At 37.8% G+C, this 21788-nt stretch overlaps 1 protein-coding gene and 1 pseudogene across 2 annotated transcripts in view; both read left to right on the forward strand.

Moving 5' to 3' along the window:
* LOC133689541 (putative disease resistance protein RGA4) overlaps positions 1-20984 on the forward strand; it is a 99899-nt gene extending 78915 nt beyond the window's left edge. For both annotated transcript variants that reach the window (XM_062109410.1, XM_062109417.1), the window contains exons 7-8: positions 20281-20380; positions 20462-20984. The gene's annotated coding sequence lies outside the window, so the exon portion shown is untranslated. The remainder of the gene's footprint in view (positions 1-20280; positions 20381-20461) is intronic.
* Positions 14762-18484, forward strand: LOC133689540 (putative disease resistance protein RGA3; annotated as a pseudogene).
* Positions 20985-21788: the final 804 nt, after the last annotated feature.

Consider the following 21788-nt stretch of genomic DNA (forward strand, 5'->3'; position numbering starts at 1 on the left):
TTTTTGGGCATTGTCAGCGGCGGCGCGTGAACCCACGCGCCGCCAGCCACGGTTCTGGTGATGCAGAAGGTGTTCCCTGTAAATTCCAGATTGTTGAGGGGTTATTATTGTAATTTTTGTTTAGTTTGTTCTTTTGAAATTGTATTTTGTATTGTGGATGTAAAAACAAAAAGAAAAGAAAAGAAAAGAGAAAAAATACAGTGAAGGTGTATGTGTGTGTTTATATTTTTTGTTATGGATGTTTTTTTTTATTTATGATAAAATTGGAAAGATTAAAGAAGAATTTAATATTTTGATTTGCTCACGGATAAAGAATTATGAACTTACATGTAAGTCGTATTTCTAAAATTCGATGAAAGAACATAATTTTTAAAACTTCTTTAACACATCAAGTCCATGAAGCAGCTTACCTTTGGTAGGGTGTGTTAGGGGTGCTAATACCTTCCCTAACCACAACCAGTCCCTTACCCGTGAATCTCTGATAGGACCAGTACCCGGGTTTCCTAGTAGCCTTCAATAAATTACTAGGTGGCGACTCCAACGAACCAATCAAAGCAAAACGACAAACGAAAAATCGCCAGCCGACGCCGCGCGTGAATTTTTTGACGTGCGACACGGTACACAACACAAAAGGGATTTTAGATTAAGTTCACACAAACGTATAGGGACCTTCAAAGAATGAATCTTTTGGAGGTAATCGTTGGTTTGTTACTTTTATTGATGATTTCTCAAGACGAGTATGGGTGTACATGATGAAACACAAGGATGAGGTCCTTGTTATCTTTCTGAAATGGAAGAAAATGGTGGAGACTCAAACTGGAAGGAGAGTTAAGACTTTTCGGTCAGATAATGGTGGTGAGTACACTTCAGATCCTTTCTTTGAAGTTTGTCAGCATGAAGGGATCAAGCAACATTTTACTGTGCGCAAAACACCACAACAAAATAGAGTAGCAGAACGCATGAACCGCATATTGGTGGAGAAAGTATGATGTATGCTATCACATTCGGGACTAAGCAAAGTGTTCTGGGGCGAGGCATTAAGCTATGCTCGTCATATTGTTAATTGGTTACCTTCAGCAGCATTAAATGGAAGAACCTCCTTAGAGGTATGGTCAGGCTCTCCTGTAAATGATTATGACTCTATGCATATATTTGGTTGCTCAGCATATTATCATGTTACCAAGTCCAAGCTAGATCCTAGAGCCAAGAAAGCTATATTTTTGGGCTTTAGTGGAGGAGTAAAAGGTTACAGACTCTGGTGTTCTGAATCAAAGAAAGTGATTTTGAGTAGAGATGTCACTTTTGATGAGTCTGGCATATTACAGCAAGAGAAATCACAGGAGAAGGAAAAACAGTCTAGTGATGCACAACAGGTGGAGTTGGAGACTTCAGTCATTCCTATCGAGACTGTTCAAACAATCCCTACTGAAGGAGATTCAGATAAAAGTTCAGATGAAAAGGATGCAACAACTCCAGCAACCACACAACAAGAATCCATTGCAATGAGTAAACCAAAAGGAGTTATCAAGAAACCTGCTCGGTATTGTAATATGGTGGCTTATGCACTTCCAGTGATTGATGATGGAATCCCCTACACCTACAAAGAAGCAGTCCAGAGTGTAGAAAGTACAAAATAGAAAGAGGCAATGGATGAAGAGATGAAATCTCTCCACAAGAATCAGACTTGGGATTTGGTACAACTCCCTAAGGGAAAGAAGATAATTGGTTGCAAGTGGGTATATGCCAAGAAGGAAGGTAATCCTGGAAAAGACAACATCCGATTCAAAGCAAGATTGGTAGCAAAAGGCTATGCTCAGAAGGAGGGGATAGATTATAATGAGGTATTCTCTCCAATTGTTAAGCATTCTTCAATCTGTATTCTGCTAGCCTTGGTTGCACAGTTTGATTTGGAGTTAGCCCAACTTGTTGTGAAAACTGCCTTCCTACATGGAGATTTGGAAGAGGAAATTTACATGTCTCAGCCAGATGGTTTCAAAGTCACTGGGAAAGAAAATTGGGCTTGTAAACTGAAGAAGTCATTGTATGGATTGAAACAATCTCCTCGCCAGTGGTATAAGCGATTTGATAAGTTCATGATAGAACATGGATACACACGGAGTCAGTTTGATCATTGTGTATATTTTCGCAAACTTCTTGATGGTTATTTCATCTATTTGCTCTTATATGTGGATGATATGTTGATCGCATCGAAGAGCAAGGTGGAGATTGATAGATTGAAAGCTCAACTAAGAATTGAGTTTGAAATGAAAGACCTTGGAGAAGCTAAGAAGATTTTTGGCATGGAGATTCAGAGAGACAGAAGAAAAGGCACAGTCTATTTGACACAAACCCAATATTTGAAGAAAATTCTACAGAGATTTGGGGTAGATGGTAAGACCAAGCCTGTAAGCACACCTGTAGCTCCTCATTTTAAGCTAAGTGCTTCAATGTCTCCACGCACAGAGGAAAAGCGCAAACATATGGCTCAAATTCCGTATGTAAATGCAGTTGGTGCATTAATGTATGCAATGGTTTGTACGAGACCATATATTTCACATGCTGTCAGTATGGTGAGCAGGTATATACATGATCCGGGAAAGGGTCACTGGTAGGCAGTTAAATGGATTTTATGGTACATTCATGGCACAACTGATATTGGTTTGAAGTTTGAGAGGGATGATAGACTCGGACAAAATTTAGTTAGTTATGTGGACTCGGACTATGCTGGTGACTTAGACAAGCGTCGTTTCACAACAGGCTATGTGTTTACACTTGCTAAAGGGCCTGTAAGTCGGAGGTCAACGTTACAATCAATAGTAGCTTTGTCAACAACTGAGGCAGAGTACATGGCACTAGCGGAAGCTTTCAAGGAAGCTATTTGGTTACATGGGTTGATTGAAGATTTGGGAATTGTTTAAGAGCACGTGGATGTCCATTGTGATAGTCAAAGTGCTATTTGTCTTGCAAAGAATCAGGTTCATCATTCCCGCACCAAGCACATCGATGTTCAATTTTATTTTGTTCGAGAAATTGTGGATGAAGGGGATATTCTGCTACAGAAGATTGGTACCGCAGATAATCCAGCTGACATGCTCACAAAATGTGTCTCAGGGATCAAGTTCCAACATTGTTTGGACTTGGTCAACATCTCTCGGTGTTGAGCACCTTCAGGGTGCAGCGCCATATGGCGCATTAGAGGCAGCATTGATTGATCACGAGGATTGGATGGGAAAATCTTGCCAAGGTGGAGATTTGTGGAGATTTGTCTAGATTTTCTAGATAATAATGTCAACCTCCAACTACCAACCAAGGTTTATGTCAACATTTTCCACCACCCTCACTTATGAAAAATACACTAAAGTCAGCTGCAATATTCTGTAGTAGTTGGCAATTGTCTGGTATTTGTTGGTTGCTGCCAAGGCTCTCGTTTCTTCTATAAATAGAGACATAGAGAGTGCAGAAGAAAATAATGCAAATGTGAGAGTGAGTGCAAGTGCAGATTTGAGAGAAACATCGAGTGTAAGAGTGAAACACTTGGTTTTGTGAGATTGTACTGGGTTAAGTTGAGTGTATATCATTCCTCCAATAATATACAATCTGTTGCCTCTGTGGACATACCCGGTTTTGGGGAACCATGTAAATCTGCTTGTTTGTATTTTTATTTGTGTTTGCTTTCGGTTCAGTATGCATAACATGTAGAGTTCCAAACCATTCCATTGTGGCTGACATTGACTAACATTATGATAAAGAATGTGCTTAAGAAATAATTGATTTAAAAGCTCCTAAAACAGGCAATGCCACAATGTGTTACAATGGACTACATACATGTTTCCACTTAATTAAAAAGACTGTGCGTGTGTGTGTTCTAACTTGTTCTAAGATCCTTACAAGAAATTAACTCTACTGACTTTTGGACAGCGACTGTCAGGAAATAATGTGAAAGAGGAGATTCTACCAGAGATTAATATCTTAGTTGCAAGTGATATTACATTTCAGATGACAGCCAGTTAATTATCTTTGATTATCATCAGGTTTAATCCCAAATAAACACATTATTAAAAGAAAAATTTGACAAGAATTAAAATGAAGGGATAATAAAAACAAAGAGCCAAAAAGACTTGTTTTTTTATTATATATAAAAAAACTATGAAACACTATTACACTCCATAATGTTTTCTCCCTCGTGCTATGGTACCTTTGCCATACACTTTAGTTTTTTTTAGAAACAGTAATAGTAATTGTAATGTAATTTGTAATATTAGTTTCAGAAAGAAACACGAAAACGAAATTTGCAAGGGTCATGGCCATAAGAAACCAAAGTTTCTAAAGGCAGGCACCTACGATAGGGTAGACCAGACTCGTACCACCATCAAGTAAAGGGGAAATGGAGGATGCCATAAAGGTTAAGCATATGCATATGGCATGAACTACAAAAGCCACACAACACTGAAGTGCAGAGTGTATGCAATGTAGAAGAGCAGCGGCGCTGAACCAAAATTTGGGGAATGGATATTTCTTCAAATGACAGCCTCCTTTAAAGCAACTGGCTAGTCCATTGCCTATTTTTCAATGCATCTGGAGAATAACAAACTGAGTGGTCCATTACCAAAGTGCCTTGGCGCCGAATCTTACAGAATTGTAAGAAGCACTCTTCACTTGCTTAACTTTCTCTATACGCCATCTTTGATTACTTCTCCAGACTTTTGATTGCAATATGAAGTGAAATCAATCTGTTTTCATCCAATGAAGTCAGTAACTGTGAAAGGCCTTTGTGGAAGGTTCATACAGAATTACAACTCCTTTAGTGGGGAAATTAATACCTTAAGCATTGAGCTGCAAGGTAAGGCTTTAAGATTCAGCCTCAGATTGTTAAAATCATGAGAGTACATTGTTGGGGAATTCCGGCTCCCCCATGCGCGGACCGGTGGTGTACTGATAGTTGCTCAATGGAGGGGAAGCACACTGGCACACAATATTTAACGTGGTTCGGCAAAACCGCCTACATCCACGGGAGAGTCAATATTATTAGAGATTAGAGAAAGGATACAAAACAAATACATGGAGGAGGAGGATCACTTCACTCAAACTCTACTCCCAGCTCTTATTGCTGCACTTACAGCTGCTGCAATGGCAGTAAGGCTGCTGCCATTGCAGCCCTTCACTTTCTCTCTACACTCTTCACATTCTCACCACTCTCATCTCTCTCTACTTGTGCTCTCTCACGTATGCCTATTTATAGGCAAGTATGGTGGCTTCTCTTCTTCAACAACAACAGCTGTACATGGGTTGATACATTTGTCAATGGTGGGTGCAACTACCATTGACAAATGGTAACCCTACTCCTTAGGGTAGGTTGCCCAATAATGGCAAATCCCAACAATCACCCCCTTTGACATTTATATGGGCAATTGTCCTCTTGCTTCTTCAGCACAAACTTGTATCTTGCAGCTCTTCCAAGCTTACCATTCTGAGAGCATCTGTAGCCGAGTTTACAGGTACTCGCCAAACCTTTCAATCACCAGAGTTACCAAAGCACACCTTTTCTCACACAAAAGGATCACTATAACCAGATGGTCTGCCACTTCACATCTGAAGAGTGTTAACGCTTGTCTCTGGGACACACTGCATTCCCCTTCGAGAGTATCAACCATGCTTGATCCGGAATGATTCATCAAGCCTTACACCAAGGCTTACAACACCCCCTCAATCAGAAATTTCTTTTTCCAAGTGCGACAGTCATTATCTGAGTATCTCAATATGATCACGAGCCCACCACTCTTCCAAGAGTCTACTCATCCAGGAGTTGCGCCTACCCTCTGTTCCACCCTAGGAACCACGCCTTACTTCTCCGTGAGTCTCTCGCTCTTAGTCGTAAGAGTCCAGGTAGCTCTCCACCTTTAACCATAGGGGCAGCCCATAAAGGTTGATCCATATCTATCTTCATACTCTGAGTATTACAATGCCATTACCGAGCTCACCACCTTAACAAGAGTCAACTCGTTCTTGGAACCTGCGCATGCCCTTCTGCTTCTTCATAGCAGCTGCGTCTTAATGCTCCACAAGTCACACACTTATTGTTCAAGGCAAATGTCTTCTAGCTCATTGATCTTTAGTATGGGGGCAATATCCATGAAAGTCAATCCTGCATTTGTCTCCATACTCATCATAGCCACTTCATTTGCTATACACTTGTCCACTCATGTCTAGCCATCACATTGGCTCTGGGGCGTTCTGAACTGGGCTCATATTGTGGCCCACACACCTTCTCCTTAGGTGTCTCCGCTCGTCGCCATACGGCGGTCTGAACTGGGGCTCTTTTCACGGCCCTCACACCTTCTATCTAAGATGTCTTCACCTTTCATAGGTGGTCGCATCCTCCTTCAGCTAAGATGCTTCAAAGTGGCTCCAGAATTCTCTACCACCATATGCACTATGGGAGAGATAACTGCCACTAATCACATAGAAAGAGAAACTTGCGGTATACTCCTCGCAATCCTCCACCTCGATTTCTATGTTTGGAGCTTCTGTGCCTTTCTGCTTGACAGCTCCACCCACACCAACTCTCTCTGGTGTCTTCGCCTTTCATCATAGACGGTTGCCTTGTATCACAGGCATTTGCACCCCCTCAATTAGGTGCCTCTGCAACAGCTCTCTTTCCATCCTTGCATGCATTGGAAAGGTCTTCGCCTGTTGTCTTCATCAAGAGCACAAGAGACTTCATGTTGTACAAACTTTAACAGTCTCTGCTCTGAGCTTTATCTGGGAACACTTCTTCTCCTTGCACCTGTTGTCTCATTACAGTACCTCGTTGGATCCTACGGGTACTCTACACAATCTCCGTGTGCCCTCGTGCAATTTATGTTCTCCAGATTTTTCCCTATTCCTTGCTTATGTTTGACAGCAGCTCATCCTGTCACAACACCTGTCCAAGTCAAAATAGGGTGTCAATCTTTATCCCCTTGCTGTATTTCTCTTCCATTATCAGGGTCTTCATCAATTCTTCCCTCGAGAAATCACAGTCACCGAATCTAACTTCTTTGGAGAAATCACCACTTCATCATATCCTTGATCATACGGAACCCAACTGTTCCCTTGTGCCGTCATCCTGCTAGTCTTCAACTATTTCATTACAAACTGCTGTATATATGAAAATAGTACCGTATGGATAATCCTTCCACTAAGCAAGTTCCCAGGAAAGATTGGAGGGGTCACACTGGTCCCGCTTAAAACCCAACCTCCTAGACAGAACTTCTTAGGCCATATCTATCCATCGTACTGTCTTTCCGTATATACAACCATTTGCTAGCTTTGTTGCGGCTTTTCTTTACAAGTGATCTGGAATATACTGGTTTAATACATGATTTCTCAACATCTGACGAGACTACCAGTGCTTAGACTCGTCAAGATTGGTCTTCGTCAATTTTCACTCTTCACCTCAAATTATCCACATGATCGGGTGTCCAGAGTGTCCCAATTTTGCCTTCCTTCAAGGCAGCTAAAATTCTCCCCACTTAACAGTTCAGCACATGTAATTGGGTAAACATGTGCACCTTCTTCTTCTTCATCTCCATCGACCACCATGAAGACCATCAGATGCCTCCTAATCGGGCAATCTCTTTTGTTAATTCACCACCGCCACCTTTGGTCTCAAATCTCAATGATCGGACCATACCATTGCATCCGGAACGATCAAATTAGCTGGAAACAAGTCTGAAATCGTCCAAATCGCACTTCAGACGGCTAAGATTTGATCAAAACAATTCTGGCCTGATCAACGGCTCAGATTCAATCTCAAAACCCGTTGCACGTAGGATCAGCTACACTGGATCCTGTCTCTTGGCTCGTGGGTTGGCTTGGCTCGGCTCGCGGGTGATGATGTGGCAGGTGGGTCCCACTTTGCTGGCGTGTCAGTTGACTGGACGCTGACATGGCATGCCAACTGTGCATGCTGACATCACACTTACATTAGGCTGATGTCATCCCTAGCATGTCCACTGTTCATGCTGACATCACTTTTACGTCATGCTGACGTCATCCTTATCCGAGTCAGCCATATGGGTCAGGTTAACTGGTATTCGGGTCGGGTCAGGTCAGCCCATCCGGGCGAAGAAGACGCGTGGCACGCGTGGGGCGCATCTGCGCGCGTGGGCAAACGCCCTTGCCGGAGAGTGATGGAGAGTGCGGCCATGTCCGACGTCCGATTTTGACGTCGTTTTCACTAGTGGCTTCGTCTCTTCCTCCTCTACACGGTGGTATGGTCAAAACACAATTTTGACAACTTTCATTTTTGAGCAAAAATCAAACACCCCTTTAAACCATGTGCTCTGATACCAATTGTTGGGGAATTCCGGCTCCCCCATGCGCGGACCGGTGGTGTACTGATAGTTGCTCAACGGAGGGGAAGCACACTGGCACACAATATTTAACGTGGTTCGGCAAAACCGCCTACATCCACGGGAGAGTCAATATTATTAGAGATTAGAGAAAGGATACAAAACAAATACATGGAGGAGGAGGATCACTTCACTCAAACTCTACTCCCAGCTCTCATTGCTGCACTTGCAGCTGCTGCAATGGCAGCAAGGCTACTGCCATTGCAGCCCTTCACTTTCTCTCTACACTCTTCACATTCTCACCACTCTCATCTCTCTCTACTTGTGCTATCTCACGTATGCCTATTTATAGGCAAGTATGGTGGCTTCTCTTCTTCAACAACAACAGCTGCACATGGGTTGATACATTTGTCAATGGTGGGTGCAACTACCATTGACAAATGGTAACCCTACTCCTTAGGGTAGGTTGCCCAATAATGGCAAATCCCAACATACATCAAACCTCTACATCACAACTAGTGTTAATTAGACTAAATCAAGTACTTAATCTCCTCCTCATTGTATAAGTTCGACACAACATTCTAGTTTCTTCCCCTAGTTATACAAGAATTTTAGTGAAGATGGGCCAGATAAACAATCTTGAATCCTTTGTTTACAACCCCTTCTGTCTCTTCCAAGGAGTCTATTAGATTACTCGAAGATGAAGGTTTGCATCCTCTACAATTGAATGAATTTCACAAGCCTGATGATGTCTATATGTGGTCTTCAAGAATTTCACCTGGGCTATCTATAATTTGTTTCCATTGCAGATGTTTATTGTCTCTGATTTTAGAAGACATTAAAGTGGAAGGATCTGAACTTGAGCACTACTCTGTAATTATTGCCATGACACAGACAAAAATATAATAATAACAATAATAATAAAAAATCACTTTGTGAATATTTTTGTATGTCTGAAAAGACTTGCGCTCTCCATTCTTTATTAATTTCACTCATTCAAAATTGAACACACTGAAACGCCGAATACATTTTTGGCAATTTATGTTCCTGTTCTCTACATTCCTTTCCAAATCATCCCATAAATTTACAAAACATGCGCGTAAATTGAATTAATCTGACCGATTCATGCCATTGCCTAGCTTAAATGGAATACTAGTATTCCCTCCCCAAATTATTGAGTTTGGCTATTCATTTTGTTACAAATGTTGTTGCTGGCTATTTTATTCCTTCTATTTCTATTTAAATTGTTGGGGAGGGGGGGGAAGCCCTAGAATCTCAAATCAATTGGTAAATAAATAAATATAAAAAAAATAAACACGATAAATCACATAAGAACACACAAGAAACTTATGTGGTTCGGTAACTTAAAGCCCACTCCACGAGTTAGATATTTAAAGAAATTCACTATGAGAAAGTATGACATTACAAGATGTCATACAAAATTGCTCTCTCACCCAAGATCCTAAAGTAACTCAAAACTCATATTTTTATCTCTTTTATCTAGCCACCAAAGTGTTGAGAATGAAGACAATATAAATAACCCTTAAACCTAAAATATGACGACCTTAGATTTTTATATATGAATTAAATACATGTATATTATTTTTCTCACTTGGGGGCCATAATTTAAGACAAACTCAACAAATCTCTATATTGGCTTAAATTAAGTTAACTTACAAAACTAGAACTCCTCTTTAATCTTCCCCACCAAGCATCTTTCAAGTACTACACAAGCCAATCAAGTCCAAGTAATGCTTGAATTTGATTGAAGAGATAGGCTTCGTCAACATATTTGCAAGGTTCTCCACTATATCAATATTCTTCACTAATACAACATCCTTTGACATAATATCTAGAATTAAGTGATTAATATGTTTGGTCCTTTCATGGTATATCTGGTTCTTTGCTAGATGAATAGCACCATGGCTATCACAATGTATAATAATTAACTCATGTGACAAACCAAGATTACCAATTAAATCTCTCAGCTATAAAGTTGTTTTCACTATCTCTGTCAATGCTATATACCTAGCCTCAGTTATAGACAAGGCAACAATGGATTGTAAAATTAATTTTCAACTAAAGGCACACCTCGAGAGAGTGAAAACATAACCTGTTAGCGATCTCCTCATGTTCAAATCTCTAGCATAATTTAAATCTATATAATCCTCAACAATATTTCTAGTGCTAATACTCTATCATATACCAAGCCAACATATATAATACCCCTAAGATAATGGAGTACCCATTTCATGGCCTACTAGTGAACTTTACTAGGATTCCTCATAGTGAAATGTCTGGACGAGTGCAAACCATAACATACATAATGCTTTCAACTGCACTAACATATGAAACACCTGATATGTGCTCCTTTTTCTCCTTACTTTTAGGTGATGAACTCAAAGATAACCTAAAATGGATTGCAAGTGGAGTACTCCATGACTTCTAGTCTTGTATGTCAAAACACTTAAGTACCTTCTTAAGATACTTTCTTTGTGACAAGTATAACTTGTCAATGCTTAAATCTATATGTATCTTCATACCTAAAATCATTATGGTTGCACCGAAATCCTTCATCTCATACTCACCACTCAACCGATCCTTTAAACTGTTGATCTCAAATATGTTCTTAGGGGTTATAAACATGTCATCAACAGACAACAACAAGTACACAAATGAAATTTATGAGTGCTTTATGAAACACACACAAATGATCTATGGCTGGTGCATATAGATCTTCTCTTCCAGCTCACTATGTAGAAAGCTATTTTGACATCCATTTGCTTAAGATTTAAGTTAAACAATGTAATCATAACAAGCCATACCTGAATGGAAATATGCTTCACAATTAGAGAGAACACTTCATTGAATTCAATACCTTCTCTTTATGTAAAACTTTTAGCAACTAGACGTGTTTTAAACCTTGCACCCCCAACCTCTAGGATTCCATCTTTCCTCTTGTAAACCTATTTGCACCCAAGAGTCTTCTGCCCTGTGATGGTTTAACAAGCTCCTATATTTGGTTCTTATAAAGAGATTCAATCTTCTCATTCATAGCTAGCATTTACTAAGATGATTTTTTTCAAGAAATTGCTTCTTTATAAGAACAAGACTTATATCATCAAGATTCTTTGCAATATTCAAGGCAAAATAAACTAGATTAGAATATCTATAATTAATTGGTGCTTTTATCTATTTTCTTTTTCTTCCTATAGAAATATTGTAAGGTTGTTCTCCAAGTATATTTTTAACAATAATATCATGTACCACTTTCTTAATAGGCTCAGCTAAAGCATCTTTTTGCATTGTCTATAATGTTCTAACCTCAATCTCCACTTGTTTGCTAGTACCTTGGTTCATCTTAACCATGGTTGTCAAAAACATGTTTTGACTCGTAAAATGGTACGATTTTACGAGTCAAAACATATAAAATGTGTAAAATCAGGGTTAAAACTTGAAAACCAGTAAAATCAGTCAAACTCGCATAAAATCGTGTGAACTCGTAAAAAACAGTAAACACATACCGATATCACGATTTCAAGTGAAATTTAAAAGAATTGCTCAATTGCTATGCTGACTTAGCACTTTCTTTTCTCACAAGTTTCCACTTCCCAGTCCCCACTGGCCACTCCCCCACCCGACACATAATGTTCACTACTTGTGGAGACTAGTCTTGCACACCTGACACCACATTACAGAACATAATTCCTATTAAAAAAAAGGTCTCCATTTATCAAGACCACAACTGTAGTCAACATGGGGGAAATCATATACTAAATCGTTATTCTTAGATTATACCTCAAAAATCCTTGATGCTTGGGAAGAAAGAGCGCAAGTTAGTTGCTTCCAGCTTGTTTCTTTTTAAGGTTGTTTATTATTGACAATGTTCGTCTTAATCTCAGATTATATATCTTGCTTATTTAATTATTTATTATTATTCATTGATGCATAATGTTTATTTTATTTTTATATTATTTAATTTAATATTGATGATAATATTCTTTTTTTTATTTTATAGTTATATACCTATAATGAAATTATATGGACATATATGAATTTTTATTTGAATTATGCATTTTAAGGTGTTTGGACATTTGTATTATTTATTTCATTTTTATTTTAATTGTGTTATATTATTATTTACTACTTGACTGGATCTTGCAATTTAGTTAAAATATTTTACTTGCGATTTTATGATTTTTAGTTAAAATATTTTACTTGCGATTTTATGATTTTACGATTCGAGTTTACGATTCGAGTTTATATTGTATGTTTCGTGTCGTGTCAAAAAAGCATTTTTGACAACCTTGATCTCAACATCAATAACAGTCGATTCCTTTTCTTTCTAAAACATAACAAACTCATCAAAAATCATATCCTTGCTGGTAATAAACTTAGGTGACTTGGGATCAAGATACCATAACCAATATCCTTTCATCTCATATGCATAACCTAGAAATATGAATTTCCTTGCTCTACTTGAGCCTAAAAGTCCTTTGACAATCTAGTTTGTGAAAGCATACAACTTGCTCTTTCCAAGAGTGTCATGTAGCAATCCTATTTTATTATGGTGTATTTGTGACAATGTTATGTCTAACAATTTCTTCATTCCTGCGAAACTCATTAAACTCACATAAGCATAATTCCAAACCATCATCAATTCTTAAGCGCTTGATCTTCTTACCAGTCTATTTCCCAATCAAGACTTTCCACTACTTAAAGGTGATGAACACATCACTCTTTCTCTTTAGAAAATACTCCAAACCTTCATATAGTAGTCAATGATAAATGTTAGTAGATATTATGCTCTACCTTTTGACATAACAAGAGAAGGACCCCGAATGTCAGAATGAATATAATACATAATACCCTGGTATAATGAATAATAGTATTAAATTTCACCAAGCATTGTTTTCCATAAACACAATGCTTATAGAAATCAAATTTACCTATTTTTTAATCACACAACAAATCTTAATTGCTTAACTCTATTATCCCTTCTCACTCATATGTCTTAGTCGTATGTGCTATAATTAAGTAGAAGCACTATCATAATCCATCATAGATGATACACTTGTTGAATTAATAATTGTTGAACCTTGAAGATGATAGAGGCTATTAACCAACTTTTCTTTCATCACGATAAGAGCATCCTTGCAAACCTTTATAACTCAATATTTAGCAAAATATTTATAACCTTGGAAATCAAGAAGACTCAAATAAATTAGATTCTTCTTCATCTTTGAAACATGTCAAACCTCTAGTGTCCTAACAATGTCATCATATATCTAAATTCAAATTGTACACACACCAACAGTAGAAAGTCATTTGTTGTCTTCAATAAAATAGTACCATTGAAAACTTTATAAGTGTCAAAATAACTTAATTTTATTATGACAAATATCAAATGTGCAAGCCAAATCAAGAATTCACTCATCGCTTGAGTTACCAATAGACACAACCAAAAGACTTTCAGCATCATCAAAAATTCCCCTCCATAGGTAACATTTGCGACATTAAAGGTTTCATCTTTTTTTCACCCTTATCTTCTTGCTCAGGATAGTTCTTCTTAAAGTGCCTGACTTTATGACACTCAAAGAATTTAGTTTTTCTAGACTTTGATTTTTATTTAAACCTACCTCCACTACTTGAACCTTTATTATTTGTTTCTACCTCTCACAATCAAGTCATATGCATGATCATCATTATGACTCTCTAACACTTTTTTTTTCAACTCCCTAGAGTTTAAGAAAGCTTTGTCATCTTTTGAATTAAGACTATCCCTTCTATGGAATAGGGTATCAACAAAGTGATCATAAGATAAAGGTGATAAACATAATAAAATCAAAGTTAGATCCTCATTTGAACCTTAACATCAACATTCTGCAAATTGATCGGTTGTTGGAAACTTCAAAATATAATTTTAACTTTATTATTATAAACAAAATAAATTTATAGTATGATTGTGAAAATCAGGTCAAACCCAAAAAAATTTTATTTAATCTTCCTATAATATATTGAATTAAAAAAGAAAAGGGGATTTGAAATACTGTGGCGGCTAGAACTCCAAAACAGCAAAGATTCCTTGAGTGTGATATCGATTGGTTTTCTTAAAATCAAAGCAAGGAACTAGTGGATGAGGGCGCAGATCAATTAATGGATCGATTTGGAGATCCAGAGAGACCACGTAGGTCCTTGTAGCTTGAGTGTTTGCAGAGTTTGGAATTTGTTCTAATTAACTACGAAATAATAAAAAGGAAAGCATCAGCATCTCTTTTGATGACATTGTTGGTCCGCATTAACAATCAATGGCCTACCCCATGACTCATCTCGGTGAAAGAAAATAAAGCATCCTATGATGAAGGGAAGGTATCCATCATTGCTTCACCGTGACTCAAGCTTTTTGAATAATGTGAAGGAACAAAGATTATGCTTTGAATGGTTCTAAACCAAAGCAAGGAACTACTAGTTGAGTGCGGATGAGTTAAGGGATTCAGAGATCATGAGAGTACATGTAGAATCTCTAATATCTTTAGTGTTTTGGAAATTTTGGAATCTGTTTCTCTATTATAAATACATGATTTTACTTTTGATCTTCACAACAACGCAAGCCTTTTAGCATTCAATCCAAACCTCAATCACTTTCAAACCAACAAAATCAAACACCATTCGTTTCATTTTTCTTGTCTTTTGTTCCCTCTTTGTTCTTTCCCACACACACCCTTTCAACTCACCGAGAACAAAAAATGGCTGAACGTGTACTCTTCAATATTGCGGAGGAAATAGTAAAGAAACTGGGTCCACTAGCTACCCAGGAGGTTGCACTGTGGTGGGGTGTCAAAGATCAGCTAAGCAAGCTCATGAGCACGGTTACCAGAATTAAGGGTGTCCTCCACGATGCTGAGGAGCAGGTGCAGAAACCACCCGCTCAACTTGAAGATTGGCTCGGGAAGCTGCAAGAAGCGGTCTATGATGCTGAAGATTTGCTGGATGATTTCTCAACAGAAGTGCAGCGAAAAAGATTGATGTCCCGAAATAAAATATCGAGGGAGGTACGTACATTCTTCTCAGGGTCAAACCAACTTGTTTATGGTTGGCAGATGGGTCATAAAGTTAAGGAACTTAGGCAGAGGCTAGATGAGATTGTTTCTGAGAGTGAAAAATTTCACTTTGAGGTTCGTTATGAGGAGAAAGCTTCTTTGACTATGATTAGAGAGGCAACTACCTCGTCTGAACCTGAGATATTTTTCGGGAGAGAAGATGAAAAAAAGAAAGTTATGAGCTTTCTGTTGAATCCCAACGATGAGATTGAGAGTGTTTCTGTCATCTCAATAGTTGGAATGGGCGGGTTGGGAAAGACCACATTTGCCCAGAGTATTTTCAATGATGTACAAGTTAATTTGCATTTTGGTCAGAAACTCTGGGTCAGTGTCTCGGGTGGTTTTGATGTCAAAAAGATACTGAAAGATGTATCAGAGGCTGCAGGTATTAGTCAAGTTTCTGATCGGTTAGAGAGTCTGAAAAATGAACTTAAGGAAAAAATAGAAAATAGAAAATACCTGCTTGTATTAGATGATGTGTGGGATAATAAGGATGGTCGAGATGGTGAAAAGTGGGATAGTTTGAAGCAGTCCTTACCACATGAGGCTGATAGAGGAAACAAGATGATAATAACTACACGTTCTGATACAATTGCAAATTTAACAAGCAAAATACCACTTGCGTTAAAAGGCCTTTCTGAAAAGGACTCGTGGTCTCTTTTCTCAAACAAGGCTTTTGGTCCAGGTCAAGAGTCAAATTATATAGACGAAAAAATAAAAAAAGAGATTGTAGAGAGGTGTCAGGGAGTTCCTCTGGTCATAAAGACAATTGCGAGGTTAATGTCTTTGAAAGATAGAGCCCAGTGGTTGTCCTTTATCAAACGAGAACTTCCAAATAGGGTCAAAGATGATAACATCATAGATACCCTTAAGTTAAGCTACGATCCTCTTCCATCATATTTGAAGCACTGCTTTGCATACTGTAGCTTATTCCCAAAAGGTCATAGGATTGATGTGAAGTCATTGATTCAACTTTGGATTGCACAAGGGTTTGTTAGCTCTTCAAATTCAGGTCGTAGGTGTATTGAGATTGTTGGTCTCAAGTGCTTTGAGAGTTTACTGTGGAGGTCCTTCTTTCACGAAGTGAAAAAGGATGGTTTAGGTAACATACAAAGTTGCAAAATGCATGATTTTATGCATGATCTTGCAACCCATGTCGCTGGTTTTCAGAGCATCAAAGTGGAGCGTGGAGGAAATAGGATTAGTGAATTGACTCGGCACGTGTCATTGGACCCGAAATTAGATTTGTCTTTGCCTTGTGCAAAACATCTAAGAACACTTGTATTACTGAAAGATGGCGAATGGGATGAGGGGTCATGGAATTCTATTTGTCGAGACTTTAGGCGTTTACGTGTGCTTGTTTTGAGTCATTTGGAAATGGAGGAAGTGTCACCTCTCATTCAAAAGCTCAAGCATCTGAAATATCTTGATCTTTCGAATAATGAGATGGAGGCGCTTTCTAATTCTGTCACCAGTCTGGTAAATTTGCAAGTGCTCAAGCTCAATGGTTGTTTGAGCCTTAAAGAACTACCTAGAGATATTAGTAAGCTAATTAATATGAGGCATCTTGATGTTGGTTGCTATCGTGATGGTGATTTATGTCAGAATTTAGAGTATATGCCTCGTGGGATTGGGAAAATAACTAGTCTACAGACGTTGTCATGTTTTGTGGTTGCAAAAAAAAATAGTCCTAAATCTGAGATGATAGATGGATTGGATGAGTTGAGAATGTTAAATGATTTGAGAGGGAGGCTAGAAATAAGAGTAAAGGGATATGAGGTTGGTTCTTGCATATCAGAATTTGAAGGAGCTAAATTGATGCATAAACAATATCTTCAGTCATTGACCGTACGGTGGGACCCAGACTTGGATAATGATTCAGATATTGATTTGTATGATAAAATGTTGCAAAGCCTCCAGCCAAACTCGAGTCTTCAAGAGTTGATAGTTAAAGGCTATGGAGGTATGAGGTTTCCAAGTTGGGTTTCAGATCTCTCAAATCTTGTAAGGATTCGTGTACAACACTGTAGAAGACTTAAGCATATCCCTCCCTTAGATGGAATCCCTTTTCTTGAAGAATTAATTATTTGGGATTTGGTTGATTTGGAGTACATAGATAGTGAGGTGGTTGGAGGAAAAGGAGCTTCGATGTTTTTCCCATCCTTAAAGAGACTTTATATCTCTGGTTGTCCCATACTGAAGGGATGGTGGAAGAGATGGAGTAGAGATGAGATGAATGATGATAGTGATGAGTCAACAATAGAAGAAGGGTTGAAAATGATCTGTTTTCCACGTCTTTCTTCCTTGAGCATTGAATTTTGTCCAAATCTGACTTCAATGCCGTTGTTTCCAACTCTCGATGAAGATCTTGATTTGCGGAGGACTAGTTCAATGCCATTACAGCAGACAATGGAAATGACATCACCAGTCTCTTCTACTTCTTCTTCTTCATTTACCCGTCCTCTCTCCAAATTGAAGAGACTATATATGTATTCAATTGATGACATGGAATCTCTTCTGGAAGTAGGGCTGCAAAATCTCTCTTCTCTTCAACAGCTATGGATCTATGAATGTCCAAGATTGAAGTCTCTGCCACTCCCTGATTAGGGGATGCATTCTCTTCAGGAATTGCATATCATTAACAGCAGAGTATTGAAGTCGCTATCTGAATCTGAATCTTAAGGGATGATACCCTCTTTGCAAGAATTAATAATCGATTACTGCAGTGAAGAGGTGAGCGGAAGAACAAGAGGATGGGGAAAGGAGAGGGAGGAGGAGTGGCCTCCTAACATTAAACACATTCCAGATATTGTAATTGATTGGAATTACATTCAAAAGGAGGTTTCTAACAGCTTCCTTCATTTAATTTCTCTGATTATTATTATTATTAATCCCCGCTCTTTCTTTATATTTATTTATTTTATTATACACAAATCTCATCTGATAAAATTATTATATTTTTTCTATAAATATTGGTAACATTTTTTAATTAATTAAAGTTTCATTTGTTTTTTTTTTTGTTTAAATATTAATATTAAAAATAAATTTTAAAAAAATAAAAAATATTATCTTAATATATTTTTAAATAAAAATTATTTTTTAAAAAATAAAACTCTTACATAGGGGTTCAGCCCTCAACAAAACGACAGATTACCCCATCTCTCTTCCCTACCTGCACAAAGTAAAGCCTTCTCCAATCACCTAATTTTTTTTTTTTAAGAAAAAACTGAAGGTTCTGCTTTTCTGATACCAAAATTTCATGCTACTTCGGTTTCTGTTGAAACTAATGCAGCTTCTGTTTAACCTTTTGTTTTCGGCCCCCTTTTGACATCTTTTTTGTGTAGGTATGGTGGTTGCACTGGGTTTGATAAATCCGAAAAGGTAATCAATGCTGGGATCGTCATAGAGGATGGAACAAGCTGGATCTGGTACAGTACTGAAGTTATCTCTTAATGCCTTTATGTTCTTGCTTTATGGAGTTTAGTCGATGAACATGTGTGTACAGAAACTAAATTTTATTCCTAAATAATAACACCTTGTCGCTGCATGCATTTGACATTTGACAATCTTTTATTTTGATCTATTTTGCCTTTATGTTCTTGCTTTATGGAGTTCTTAATGCATGAACATGCGCTTCCATTTTCAGAATTCCAAAGTGCAGGTATTTTGATCTTAGGGGTGGTTAAGTATGTGCTACCGATAAGCATGTTTAAATTTATTGAACATAGATAAGTATAATAGTTTTCTACTTTTCCAAAGACCTTGTTGCTGCATGCATTTGACTTTCTGGTTTTCTTTCCAATTTCTATGAGCAATTTAGGGTCGAAGCATGTGAGTTTTATATGCATTAAGAGTATCTTTCTGGTTTTCTTTCCAATTTCTATGAGCAATTTAGTGTCGAAGCATGTGAGTTTTATATGCATTAAGAGTATCCAATTACCCAAGTATTTTCTCTCTTTGAATTGAGTTTAATTTCATAATATAAAAATATGTTTGGTTACAATAGGCAAGTGATTTTCTGTTTTCACATGCTTCTGTCAAGTTGTCATTGACCTTGCTAGTGGTGTCCTTTTTTTACTGAACTTTTAGAATTGAATCTTGGTTGCAGGAAATAGGTCAGAGAATATTGGATGCCGCTACAGATATTAGTTATATATTCACAGGGTGCAGTTCCAGTAACATTGAAGCAGTAAGCCGAGCTTCAAATCCTGAAGATGAAAAAACTGTTTGGAGAGTTGCTGATATAATTAATCTTAAATTCTTGTTGTAGATGAATCAGGTTCTGCTCCTCTAAAACAGAATTTTCCTGCTCCTTTGGTTTCTGTTGAGGCAAATGCAGCTTCTGTTTAACCTTTCTTTTTGGCCCCTTTTCGACATCTTTTTGGTGTAGATACAGTGATTGGACTGGGGTTTGATAAAGTTGAAAAGGTAATCAATGATGATTTCATTATAGAGGATGGAACAGGCTGGATCGGGTATAGTACAGAAGTTATCTTTTAATGCCTTTATGCTTTTGCTTAATGGGGTTTACTGAATGAACACGTGTACAGAAACTAAATTTTATGCTTAAATAATAAATGTTGATCTTATTCAAATTTGCAAAAGTTCTTCATATGATACTTGGATTTACAGGGCTTTGCAGGCCTGTGACAAACTAGACAGAAATCTGTTCACACTCCATACGTTGCATACACATTTCATTTGCAGAACCAAATTGCAGGTATTGATCTTACAGCTGGTAAATCTTGAAATATTGATAAGATGTCTGAAGTTGATGACCGATAACCATTATGTGCATATGTTGTGTTTACCTGTTTGTTGATCATGTGTATTTTCTCTGGTTGAAGCTGCAAAGTAAAACTTTGATTCAGTCTCAGATGGTAGAATCATCTTTGCACTCTGGTGTGGTATGGATCAACCAGACACCGGACATCCACATCAAACCAGGTATTAGACTAAATCAACTTAAAGTTTTTCATATCTTCTACTTGTATTTGTTTGGCATAACTTCTAGTTTTCTTTCCCCAGTTCTCCAATCAAGTGGTCCTTGACTGATTCCAACTATGCTCAAGCTTGCTGGTTGCATCAAACTTTACCCTTTACCTCTTGCACTTTCCCTCTCTTTTAAGTTTCATGTTGAGCAGGAGGAGTATTACCCTACAAGGTGTGAATTGTACCAAGTTTATTTGCTCTTAATGTCTCCCCTAAAGGTCAATAGATTATTAACTCTTGTACCATTTTGATGAATTTCAGTCCAACCAAGCTTGACCATGATGTCTACGGTCTCAAGGGATGTCACCAGGGCTTTAACTGGCTTTTTGCAACTCGTTACATGGTGAAAGCAGTTGGAATTTTTTTTTTTTTTGCTTGTGTCTCAACAGAACATCTTGTAGGAATTAGGTCTGAATATTCAGTGTTTCAATTATATTCACCATCATAATTTCCTCGAGATCGAGTAATTCTCATTTCTCAGATATGATATTCTCACCTTCCTCTTGTTTGCTGATGGAAAAGGAAAGAAATTTGACTGGGAATTTCCCAATTTTATCCATTGAATGACCAAAACTAAGCCCCCCTTTGCCAGACATTTCAGTGTCACTCCTAGTCTGATGTACACATTCTTTTCTATGTTAAAAATCTGTCTCATCCTCTTTAACAGCCCTCCAACAGATCACAGGGCCTCATTGACCATTGCAAACAGAAAACTAAAATGTTTATTTGATGCCAAGTTGAGTAGATAACCAAAAGAATGTCACCGCAATTTCTTCTGTTAACAGACTAAAGCATACAGAAGTTGTTTGGGCATCAGACCTGTAACCACTCAAGTCTAACAATATAAAAATATAAAAGAACAAAATTAGCTAGCAAAGATGTGAACAGCAACCAGATTGATAACAGGGTCAGACTCTATAATTAGCAACCCCAAATGGTAGAATCATCAATGAACACCCCTGTGTGAAATTAATGGGTCAAATGGATATCGGACATTGTTGCAGGTGAGTTCTACGTGAAGATACGTGAAGAGTTCAACAGGGGAAATCCATTTAAAAGAGAAGTTACCGTTACAAGTGTTGTAACCTGTTTTTGACAGTGTTGATTATAAAGAAACCAACCAGCTCAGGTAAGCATAGTATATAAAAAAAACTTGAAGATTGACTTCTCTGGAGTCCAATCATGCAAAAATCAAGGATTGCTGCAACAAGAAGAGTTCATATAATGATAGATTACTCTATAGATCAAGGGGAAAATGCAACAATATTCAATCTCTTTAGTTAAGCTTGATTTTCGGCTAGCCTAAAAGCAGTAAGATTTATCATCACAATTGCCACTGTTCTTCAGATAGGATCGCATTTTA

The sequence above is a fragment of the Populus nigra genome, chromosome 3 (genome assembly GCF_951802175.1).
Source record: "Populus nigra chromosome 3, ddPopNigr1.1, whole genome shotgun sequence".
In the NCBI taxonomy this organism is placed as follows: Eukaryota; Viridiplantae; Streptophyta; class Magnoliopsida; order Malpighiales; family Salicaceae; genus Populus; species Populus nigra.